Genomic DNA, 11,319 nt, shown 5'->3' with positions numbered 1-11,319 from the left:
CTACTTTCTCTTAGTTCAATGAGAAGAAAGATTTGTACTAATAGTGTTTAGACAAGATATCATGTCTGCATCTTTCACTATGAATAACTACTACAAAGACGATATGCAATATATTAATTATTGGAACTGTCCTACTAACCTGTTTTGAAACTGTCTCATTGCTATTTCTTTCTCAGTAAAATTAATATAAAAAGACTGTCACCAGTGGGCCATTACTTTTCACAGAAAAGTGAATTAATATAAAAATAATGTGCCTCATTATTGAAGTAAAAAATCAGAAGTGAACATTCACAAAAATCCATGTTCTGAGGAAACAGATTTCAATAGCCAAGTAACATTAGCATTAATTATCACCTCTAACCTGGGGCTAGAATTATGTTTACCTGAATGGTCCCTCTTTATAGAGGAGTTCAATTGTTTCCATAGTTTAAGATTTATCACCTTCGACACTATTCTCTTCACAACTGTTCTTCACATTGCATGTAAATATTAGCTACATTAGTCACCATTAAAGGTCATATTGTGATTTTAAGGATAATAATGTTTGAGGAAAACCTAGGAAGTCAACTTAACCTATCTGCATTTCTATTTTCAAACAGATGAGAAGGGAAACAAAAAACAACTATAACCAGTGAGTTTAATAGCTTTCTGTAGGTGCTGGTGACACATTTCCATTAATTTTTTTTTAAAGAGAATAAAAATAGTTTAATAAAACATCAGAAACAAAACAGAATTTCACTAAATAAACATTTTTAAAGGGTCAGATGATAAAACTAGTAGGCTGTGAAGATCGTAATCAGTTATTAGTTGGAGCAATAAAGCAGGTAAACCTGACAAGTAGCTGAGGACACAACCAATTTCTATTAATATTTGAAGGGCACCAGAATTTGAATTTCATATTTTAAAGACAATTTTAAAACTTACAACTAGACAATGGATTTTAGGACAAGACAGGACAGGCCAGAACAGACCTGCCAGGTTACCATATTTAGAAAAAAACAAAACTCAGCTAACCTTGGCATTACAACTCCAGCTATAGCTTGAAAGATAAGTGAACGCAGCCAGACAGTGAATCTTGTTATGTGAACTTGTTTCAAGGACTTATCACCTAGAGAACAACCCCAGCTCAGTCTTAACAATGATTGGTTCTCCCTGCTGACCCTGCCCTGGCCTCCCTGTTATATGATAGTAACCCCCCAATGAATTTGCTTAGAATAAGTCTGCATAGCAATATATGACAAGAAATGTGCAACCAACTGTAGAATATCTTGTTATGTGCTGTTTGTATTTCCTTCTAACAATCTATGTAAGTGCCTGCCCAACCCCAACATGGAGCTGGTGATTTGCGGCAAAGATTTCCTCCAGTCTGCTAGTGTAAATAAAACTATTAGCCTTCCAAAGTTCCTGGTTACTATGCGACTTTCATCTGGTTTCTATCCCTAATTTTGCAACAACATAATTTATGCTTCCCATGGAATTAATTCTTTTGATTTCTTTCTTTCTTTTCTTTCTTTTTGTATTTTTAGGGAAGGGTCTATAGGATGTTCAGGGTCTCACTACTAGATCGGACTAGTAGTGATCCGCCCCTTTAATCCACTGAGCTATTTGGCTGGCCCTCTTTTGATTTTTTTTCAACCACTTAAGAAATATGAGAACAACTCTTACTTCCAGAGATATAAAAAAAGTCAGGAGTGGGGCCTCCTGGGTCGCACTGGATCCTCATTTGATCCAGAGCCCAGGCCTGCCGTGTGAGTGGGACTGCCCAGGGCCTGCAGGATCTTCATTCGAGCCGGTGCCCAGGCCTAGCACGTGAGTGGAACTTCCTCCATCAGACAGGCCTGGTGTGGAACTCTAGGGCCGAACTCCTTGCAGAAAGGCTAGAGGCAAGAACAACCCAGCTCATCCAGGAGCACAACATCTTGCAGAGTGGCACACAGGCTTCACCTCAAAGGGCTGCAGCAGGAAGAAGAGGAGCACAGCAGCCAGACCCAAGACACACCCACCTGGATGCATTTGAACTTGATAGATCTAGACCTGCTGAATAACTGTATCAAAGCTCTGACCAAAGGTCAAAAAACAGTGCTATACAAAATGACAAAGAGAAGGAGTGAAATGCATTCTCAGGCCCTGAGCCCACTCAGAACAAATGCAGGAAATAACAGCATACAAGAAATTGGAAATCACACAGCTGATTTGATGACTTCACATCTCTGAAATAATAGTGTCAGAAGTAAAGAAACAACTGCAGAAAGGTATAGAGGAAATCAGATCAGAAATAATTTCTGAAGTAAAAAAAAAGAAATGACAACTATAATGAAAGTACTACTAGGTGCTTCTAAAGAAGACTGATAAAAAAAATAGAGGAGAGTAGACAAATGATGGGATCCTTGAATGAGCAATATAGGAAAGAAATAGAATGCATGAAGCAGATTCAAAGTACTATACAGGAAATTAAAACCTCAATCACAAGCTGGCAAAACCATTTGAATAAAAGTGAGACTAGAGTTTCAGATCTTGAAGACATCATTGCAGCTAGTGAAAAGGTAAGAAAAGATCTCTTAAAAACAACTAGGATGCAGGAAAAAATAATTCAACATCTGCAAGATGATGCAAAGATGAACAACGTGAGACTAATAAGCATCAATGAGAAAGAAGGAGTTGATACAAATGATATTAAAAGAATATGGGCAGAAGTAATAACAGAAAACTTCCCAAATATGGGGAAACAATCTGACATTCTGGTAACCAAAGCATATAGAACTCCAAATAACATCAATCCAATTAAAACCATACTGAGATATCTAATAATCAAGATCCCTGAAATTCAGCACAGGAATAGTATGCTAAAAGCCATTAGAGAAAAGAAACAGATCGCATTTAAAGAAAAACCCATCAGAATAATGGCAGATTTCTCTTTACAAGCCATCAAATCAAGAAAAGCATGGAGCAGAGTACTACAAGTCTTGCAAGAAAATGAATTCCAACCCAGTCTCATACACCCTGCAAAACTCTCTTTCAAGTTTGATGGAGAAGTGAAATGCTTCCATGATAAAGAACTAAAGAATTTCATGATGACAAAGCCAACCCTACACAGACTACTAAAAGATATTCTAGAGAGGGATCAAAATGACCACAACTCCATGAATGAGAATGGAAAGAACTCACCAAATGGGGCAAACAATTAAACACAGGAGAAAAAGAGGTATACAAAAGCAAACTTTCAATTATTGTTTTGTATACAGCAGCAAAATATTTCCATCAGCATACTCTCTATAAATGGACTTCTTCTGCACCCTATGGGGCATGATTCTATCCAGGTTTACATGGTAGATATCAAGGAAATAGTGGTAGCTCAGTCCCACAGCTGATGCCTGGCTACCAGTGAGTGTCATGGACACTGTCCGTGTTCACAACAGGCTAGAAGTTTGTACAATATCCTATCCCCAAACTGTTAGAAGTGCTGGTCTTATGTTTGCCATTTTAGTATTTATACTATGTTGTTTTTTGGGGGGAACTGTCTACAGGGTGTTCAGGGTGTCACTACTAGATTGGGCTCATAGTGATCTGCCTGTTTATAGCCTCCCAAGAGCTGGGATTTTAGGCGCACACCACCTAGTCTCAATTGTCATCTCAGCGCACCTTGGGGATGCATGTTATGTTTTATTCTTAGTAATTCTCTATTATCATGAAAACTTTTTCTTAGTCGAATTGTTTTGAAATATTCAATTTTAATTAATTGATATTTAAATAATTTTCTGAATATTGTTTAATCTTCATTTTTTAGGATATATACTGTATCTTTGACTTATAATCTACTTATAAGACATGGTATGATATTTTCTTTTAGTATCGTTCCAATTTTATTATATGTGCTTCTGAAGGTAGCACTCTCCTAGTATTAGAAACTTTAAGACAGTATATTTCCATTTTCCATTGACATTATATTACTTTACTGTCTTTTACACACACACACACACACACACACACACACATATGAAAAAATATGTATATAACCCGACATAATATTGATACTGTTTTGTAGAAATCTTCAATGACCTTTTAAATGGGTTCATCTAATGTATTTTACATAGTCCTGTATAACTACCATTTTGAGAGCTCTTTATTCTTTATCCACGACCATATAGCAACTTCTCTTGCCTTCTGGATTATGCTTTTTGTTATTTCCTATATGATATGTCTGGAGGTATTAGAATATTTTGTGTTTGCATAACTGGAAAAAAATTCACTTTTAGTTTTCAAAAGTATGTTCACTAAGAATAAGATTCAGTGAGGGCAGATCATTTTGTTTTCATTCAGTCCTTTGAATTAATTAGTCTAGTTTCTTACACACTTGGTCTTTTTGTTTTCTAATGTAGAATAAGATACTATTTAATTTTGTTCTTCCATAGCTATTTTTTAATGTATTTCCTTTATGATTTTTTTCTTTACAATTAGTTTTGGACAATTTCATTTTTGTATATCTTGATTTGATTTTATTCAAATTTCTTGTGCAAAAGGTTCATTTTTCTTGGAAATGTGGTGCTATAATTTCAACTAAATGCAGAAATTTTAAATCTTTAAATATTTATTGCCTACCCCTTTCTACTTTGAGAATTCTAGTTATACAAACATAAAGTTTCTTGATTTTGGCACAAAGTGAACTATTATATGACTGATCTGTAAATTCTTTCTTCTTGATTTTTATTTTGGACAATTTTTATTGTTATATTCATTTAAGTTTGTAAATAATTTATTTACAATGTGTAATCTATTATTAATCTCATGCTATGTATTCATTTCAGAAATATTTCTCTAAAATGCACTCTGTCTACATCTTATAACATTCACATTTCAATATTTGTCTACAATTTTAATATGCTATATAATTATTGATTTTTTTTATTTTTTAATTTTTTTTAGTGGAACTGGGGATTGAACTCAGGCGCTTGTGCTTGCCAGAGAAGCGCTTATTCTACTGAGCCATCTCCCCAGCCCTTGATTTTCTTTTTTTTTTTTTAATTTTTATTTATGTGTGTGTGTGTGTGTGTGTGTGTGTGGCCAGCTCAGCCCACCAGGGGGCGGGGCTGGCTGGCATGTGGTGCCGGGGGTTTGAACTGCGGTCTCTGTGCTTTGCTGAGCTTGTTCTAAGTAGGTGCTTTAGACCACTGAGCCATCTCACCAGCCCCCCCCTTTTTTTTTTTTGGTGGAACCAGGGATTGAACTCAGGCCCTTGCACTTGCCAGGGAAGTGCTTAATCCACTGAGCCATCTCCCCGGCCCTTGATTTTCAATAAAGTTAATGAGAAAAAAAGTCAGAAGCTAGAAGTGACCAGAGCCCCTGGTTTGCCCACCCCGGTTAGGACACCAAGCCAGTGATACCAGAGTACCTAGCTGCACAGACCTCCGCCTGCTGCTGTGCTCTGCCGCGGCGCTGCGCCTCGCTTCCCTAAGTCCACCCTCTGCTGGGACAGGGCACAGGACAGGGAAGAGGAGACACACCTGCTGCCACGAGCGTGCTGTGCAGTCACATGATGCTGTCTGCAGCTTGGTAAAACAGGCACTAGGTTCCTCAAAACAAAAGCCACAAAAACAAAGCAAACCCAAGAAGGCTCAGAATAGAGCAGAGAACACAAGGGGTCTCTGAAAGTCTTCTCCACTATTTTCACTGCAGGTTCCTCGCCTGGAAAGCCAGGTGTTGCAGAATGCACCTCAGCAAGGTTCCGCATGGCCTTGCCAGGGAAGTAAATATTAACAATCAAATTTGCTTTTCCTCGAACTGTGGATCTTGCTTTTGATTATCTCCTACCCATGCAACTGAATTGTTATATCTTTAAATTACTGGCTACCAATGAAGTCAGTTCAGACCTCCTGCTCTCCCTAGCTAAGAACACTGCAGAGGTGGAAGAAGCTTACAGGCAAGAGAGAGCTGCAGGTTTAAAAGTTTCATCTATTAATACAGGGCAGCACTTCCTGAAGGACGCAAGTGCTGAATGCTGACTCTGCTAGATGTTCTACCTGAAAAGTCACTTTCAGGTCAAGTTTAGGAAATGTGACATAAAATGTGCTCCTTTTTTGGTGATTCTTACAGTGCATTAAAGCCTCTGAGGACTCTTGCAATAAAACTGTTAAGTTGATTATATTAAGTGTTTTCAGAAGTTAGACAATCAGGGAAGATTTTTTTCCCTTCACTTAGCTATAATGAATTTTCCAATAAACTAATGAACCACAGCTGTTTTTGGGGAAACACTGATATAGCTGAGAATGAAGAGGCAGGTTTTAAGCAGGGGATTGATTAAGCTCCAGAGCGGCCCTTTGGATGAGGGTCAGACTTTTCTTCATTAGTTTTTGTCATTTTATGAAATTCTACTGTTTTCAGCCTGCCAGGATTTGGGTGTGTTAAGGCGCCTGTGCCCCATGGGGCAGAGTTCAGAGGTGGGGCTTTGGGGAAGAGCCTGGACCCAGATGGTGGTCACCTCACCAATGTATTCACTGGGTGACAAGTTTATAATTTGACAGGTTACTGGATGTGATGGAGACAGGGTGGGGCCTGGGTAAACAGATCAGGTCCTTTGGGGTTGTCCCCTGGAAGGTACTATATCCTCTTCCTGCCCCTTCCCTGCTCTCTCTTTCCCTGTTACCATGAAGTGAGTGCCTCTGCTCCACTACCCCTCTCCCGCTCTTCTGTACCACCCCTCTCCCAAGAAGCTCTGCCTCACCTCAAGCTCAGAGTAATGCAGCCAACATTCATGGCCCAAAACCTTCAAAGCTGTGAACAAAAGTCTTTTCTCCTTTAAGTTGATTTTATCACAGCAATGGCAAGTTGACTTAACATACCATACACATGCTGAAGGTAGGAAATCAGGGAACAGAATCTGCGCTGGGGACAGCCTTTGTAAAGGGTGTGTGATCCAAGTATGGCCCAAACAATACTTTAAACGGTGCACAGGACAGTATGGAAAATGAGCATTTCCTCTGGCCCTGTTTCCCTCCATCACAATAGCTATACACTGTCCAGATGCACTAACCAAGATTATTGGTTTTGCTTTATTATTTAGTTTTGGGGGCATCTAAATCACATGCCCATGGACCTACTCTTTTTGATATAAATATATAGCAGTGGTTTTTTCTTAATGAATTCATCCTCAACTTCTTTAGCTTGACTATGTCTCACACCCAATCTCACCCAGCTGGATCAATTATATTCTCAAATGACTGCACTTCAATCTCTGCACTGCCCTGCCTCTCCCTTGTGGGCACTGCTGTCTTCATATGCCTACTTTCAAGACTTTGTCCCTTGGGTACATTCTCTGTATTGACTTCATACACATTTTCTTAAAATGCAAATTAGGGTCCTCTGGCTCAAAATCTTCAATGGCTTTCTACCAAAACAGCACTCAAAACCCTTCTGAAGACTGTGATTTTGCCAGACGGCCCTTGTGTCTACCTCACAGTACTCACATCCAACCTCTCTGCAGCATACTCTCACCTGACGGGCTCCTGTGCCCTTGACCCCTCTGCCTTTTCCTTCCTCAGGCCTCCCCTCTGCTATTTCCTCTATCCAGCATACTTCTCTCTACCTGTCTTGAACCCTCTGCCTGTGACCCTAAACCTGTGCTTCTTCACAGTATCAATCCGTATCTTTCTTCATCAAAACTCCCTTCCTAGAGCACCAGATCTGAGTTGGTAGTCCTGCTCTTTGTGATAATATTGTTTCTCCCTAAAGTAATACCTGAAATTTATTATTATATGCTTATTGTAAACATTTGTGAATGTTTACAATATTATTATTGTAAACATTTGTGAATTCCAAAAAAGACAGGGAACACATCTGCTTTCCTCAACACTAAATTGTGAAAAAACTGCCACATTGTTTGGTCAGACAGTGAGGCTAACAGTTATGTAGCACATGAACAAAGCCAGGCACTGAGAATTTCTTAGTTTCATCTCCTGTCTCCTCAAAAGCAACTGTAGTTCCCTGAGGATTGTCCTCTTTTTCATTGCTACTTATTTTATTCTTTTTTTGTCTGGGAACTCGCTGCACTTTCTTCCATTGCCTCAAAATAACTTACTTGCTATGGTTAACTAACATCATATATGTTCATATTTTGCATCAGCAATGATGTCACAAGCATGTAGAATTCATGACCTTGTGCCTCCCTTCCGAGAGTGCCTGGCACTGCCCTGCTTAGTGTGCTCGATAGAACACCTTGATTCTTGAGTTTGATGCATTGCCTTTTACTTTGCTTTCCTCCTCAAGGCTTCTGAGTGTGTTTCCACCATGTTGGGAGGAAGAGTGGGCTATAGATGCATCCTGACATCAGGGAAAGGGAGTGGCACAAGTTAGAGACTTAAAATGTCACAGGCAATCTGTCAAGTGACAAAGTGGAGTTCACACTGGTTAGGTATCTCTGAGAATATTAGAAAAGGTGATTTGATCAAGATTTTGAACATAAAAATTTCTAAAATTAAATGAAGCAAAGAGGGCTACCTCCTGAAGACAATTTCAAATATTGTTCAACTTGTGGATGAGTTAGACCCAAACAGTAATTGTGGAAGTGTCTTTGGTATCCAAGTAGTTATACTTTATTTTTGATGGTCAATTCTGATCCTTTCCACATATATTTAAGAAATAGTAAAACACTGAATGTTACTACTTAGCTACTTCTTACTTTCTATCTGCCAAGATATGAGGACTACAAAGGTTCTACAGCCCATCAATATGCATAATCAACCAACCTCCTCAAGCTGCTTCTAAAAAACAGAGTAGAAAGGTTAAGCCCTTTAAGATAGCATCTTTGTACACATGAACTATTTAAGGTCAGTAGACTTCTTTTTAACAGTTGCAATCTCTTTTTATCATTATTATCTCTGGATACCACCTTTAAAGTAAATAGAATAGAACCTACTGTCTGTTGTCTGTAATTGTCAATGTGGAGACTGAGCTGAAAATAAACTTAAAGACTTGTCCACAGGCACCTGACTCAGCAGCTGCAGTCCAGGTATGGAGTGGAGAACTCACCTTCAAGGTGGGAAGGCTCAGGCAACACCTTTATGAGACATATTCTACAGCTGGTTTGTCAGTGAAAGGCCAGGACAGAATTTGCCATGTCTAGTGCAAAATGAAACCCCCAAGTCCTTTGTTTGAAAAATCATTAGGACAATAGACAGTGACAGCAGAACACGTGACCCAATGCCCTGCTAAGTGCAAGGCCTGCCTGCCTTTACAGAGTTGCATTCCACAGGCTGGCTCCCCTAGGATCTCTGGAGTCTCAAAGCTCAGGATCTGGACATCTGGAGGCCTCAAACTTTTGAAATTGAGTTCAAGCCAGTGAGTATGTGTGTGTTTTCCATATTCAGTAGGTTTTAGCAGATACTCCAAGTGGTCTGTTAACAAAATAATGCATTAGGAATGCTTCTTCAAGAATCACAAATGTTCCCACAGTGACCACGGAAGATGTTAGGGTCAGAGGCATGGAGGCTCTGGGGGTGGATGTGCCAGCTGTGGTGACTCCTGGAGATTGCTGGTGGCTGAGTGGGCATACATGAGCACATGGGAAGTAACACACAGTCAAGAGATTCTCCGGGCCAGCCAGATGTACCAAAATGACATGTGCTCAAGTACAGAAACTAAGGAGAAAGGAAGGCAAATGGCAAGATGCTCACTACAAATGTTCTTCACAGATCCCAAAGTGATACTGAGCTGGGGAGATGGCTCAGTGGAATAAATGCTTCCCTGGCAAATGCAAGGGCCTGAGTTCAATCCCTGGTTCCGCAAAAAAAAAAAAAAAAAAAAAAAAAAAAAAAAAAAAAAATCCAAAGTGATACTGAGCTAGCTATTCACCTTACTTTCAGACCCTAAGAAACTTTTGATCTTGGAGGCTGGCTCCTACTTCACTTCCCTTAAGGAAAATACAAATTATCACTGATTTCTCCAAAGTCAGTAGGATGGGCAGCTTATGACTATTCATATCTATTTGACGAATAATTATAAGTCACTGTTAGAAACCAGAATGAAGTAGGAATATGATGATGAAACAGGTGCAGAAGATGCCTTCTCAAATAGGCAAGGAGCCCGCAAAGACTTGTATTCTTGGAAGCACAACGACAAACGCATCCAACACCTAAGTCTTAGCCAGGAAACCTCTTGGCGCTCTCTGGACCTCCTACCCCACGGTAATGGCTAGTCTTCAAGGTGAAGCTGCCTAGCAGTTTAGGTAGTGGCTGCCTTAGATTTTATTAGCTCCCTTTATAACGTTTTTACCCAGTACTAGTTAGATCTCCAACTCACATAAATGGTGATGTAGCATCACAGGCGAATTCTCAAATTCCCATTGCACAGAGCATCACACTCCTCTGGACACGACCTCTAACAAGCAGGAAAGCCCCCTTGGCCTCCCAGGGTCCCTCTGCTAGCTCTGGCACAGTGCTGTGTTCTGCAGGAGTGCACCAGTCTCGCACAGCGCGCGATCACCTTGGTGCTCCCACTAGGTAACTCATCCATGGAGGAAAGGCTGTTCTAACCCCAGGGCCTGGAGAGGTGACAAAGTAGGGAGGCAGCGGGCGGAGCGCACTCAGTGTCTCTAGAACAAGGCTGTGGAGAGCAGCTCCTCAGTGACTTCGGTTGGCTGGCAGGAAACCGGATTCACAGGGGGCACGGGGACCTTCCCGCAGGCCACCTGCTCCCCATCGTGCCCAGGTGGCAGGCGACGGCGAACACTATCAGCCCTGGCAGAACGAGCTCGGCTCTCCCGCGCGCCCCAAGGTCGCAAAGCCAGGAGCCGTGAGCTCGGCTCTCCAGGAACAGCCCCGGGCACAGGAGGCCGCGCCCTGGCCCCAAGGCGAAGTCCCCAGGCGCAGGGCCCCTGGTTCTCCCGCCGCAGGCCCGCCCTCTCCGTGGGTCGCCCCGCCCGGACTCCGCGGCGCGTGGGGCGCGTGGAGCCGCCGGTACCTGCTCCGGATCCCGCTCCAGGTTGGCGAGGGCTTGGCCCGGCCGCGACTCTGCCGCTCGGCTCGGCTCGACGACGCTATATATCCGGCGGGCGCCGGGGCGCTGGGCGGGAGGAAGCCGCCCTCCTCCACCTGCCCGGCCGGCCCGGGCGCGGGGCGCGCACGCTGCAGCTTCCTCCATGCACCCGCGCCCGCGCCCGCTTCCTCCGCTTCGCCTCCTTTAATCTGCGGTGAGGGGAGGCGCGCGGAAAGCGCCAGTCTCCGGGCTGGAGAAAAACCGGGGCTCACGAGTGGAAAGGCACCGGTGGAGGAGGTCTCGGCTAGGTCAGGGCGCGGGAACCGCCCGCCGTAGCGCAGCCCGGAGCCGGGCCCT

The 11,319-nt window shown here is 42.0% G+C and overlaps 1 protein-coding gene across 1 annotated transcript in view; it reads right to left on the bottom strand.

The window, feature by feature from the left end:
- Far2 (fatty acyl-CoA reductase 2) overlaps positions 1 to 11,016 on the bottom strand; it is a 182,235-nt gene extending 171,219 nt beyond the window's left edge. Inside the window, exon 1 of the mRNA XM_004623738.2 lies at positions 10,948 to 11,016. The gene's annotated coding sequence lies outside the window, so the exon portion shown is untranslated. The remainder of the gene's footprint in view (positions 1 to 10,947) is intronic.
- Between the last annotated feature and the right edge of the window lie 303 nt (positions 11,017 to 11,319).

The sequence above is a fragment of the Octodon degus genome, unplaced genomic scaffold (assembly GCF_000260255.1).
Source record: "Octodon degus isolate 3935 unplaced genomic scaffold, OctDeg1.0 scaffold00004, whole genome shotgun sequence".
Taxonomy (NCBI): Eukaryota; Metazoa; Chordata; class Mammalia; order Rodentia; family Octodontidae; genus Octodon; species Octodon degus.
The sequence above is the reverse complement of the archived record's forward strand: the minus strand, read 5'-3'. Positions and strand labels throughout refer to the sequence as shown.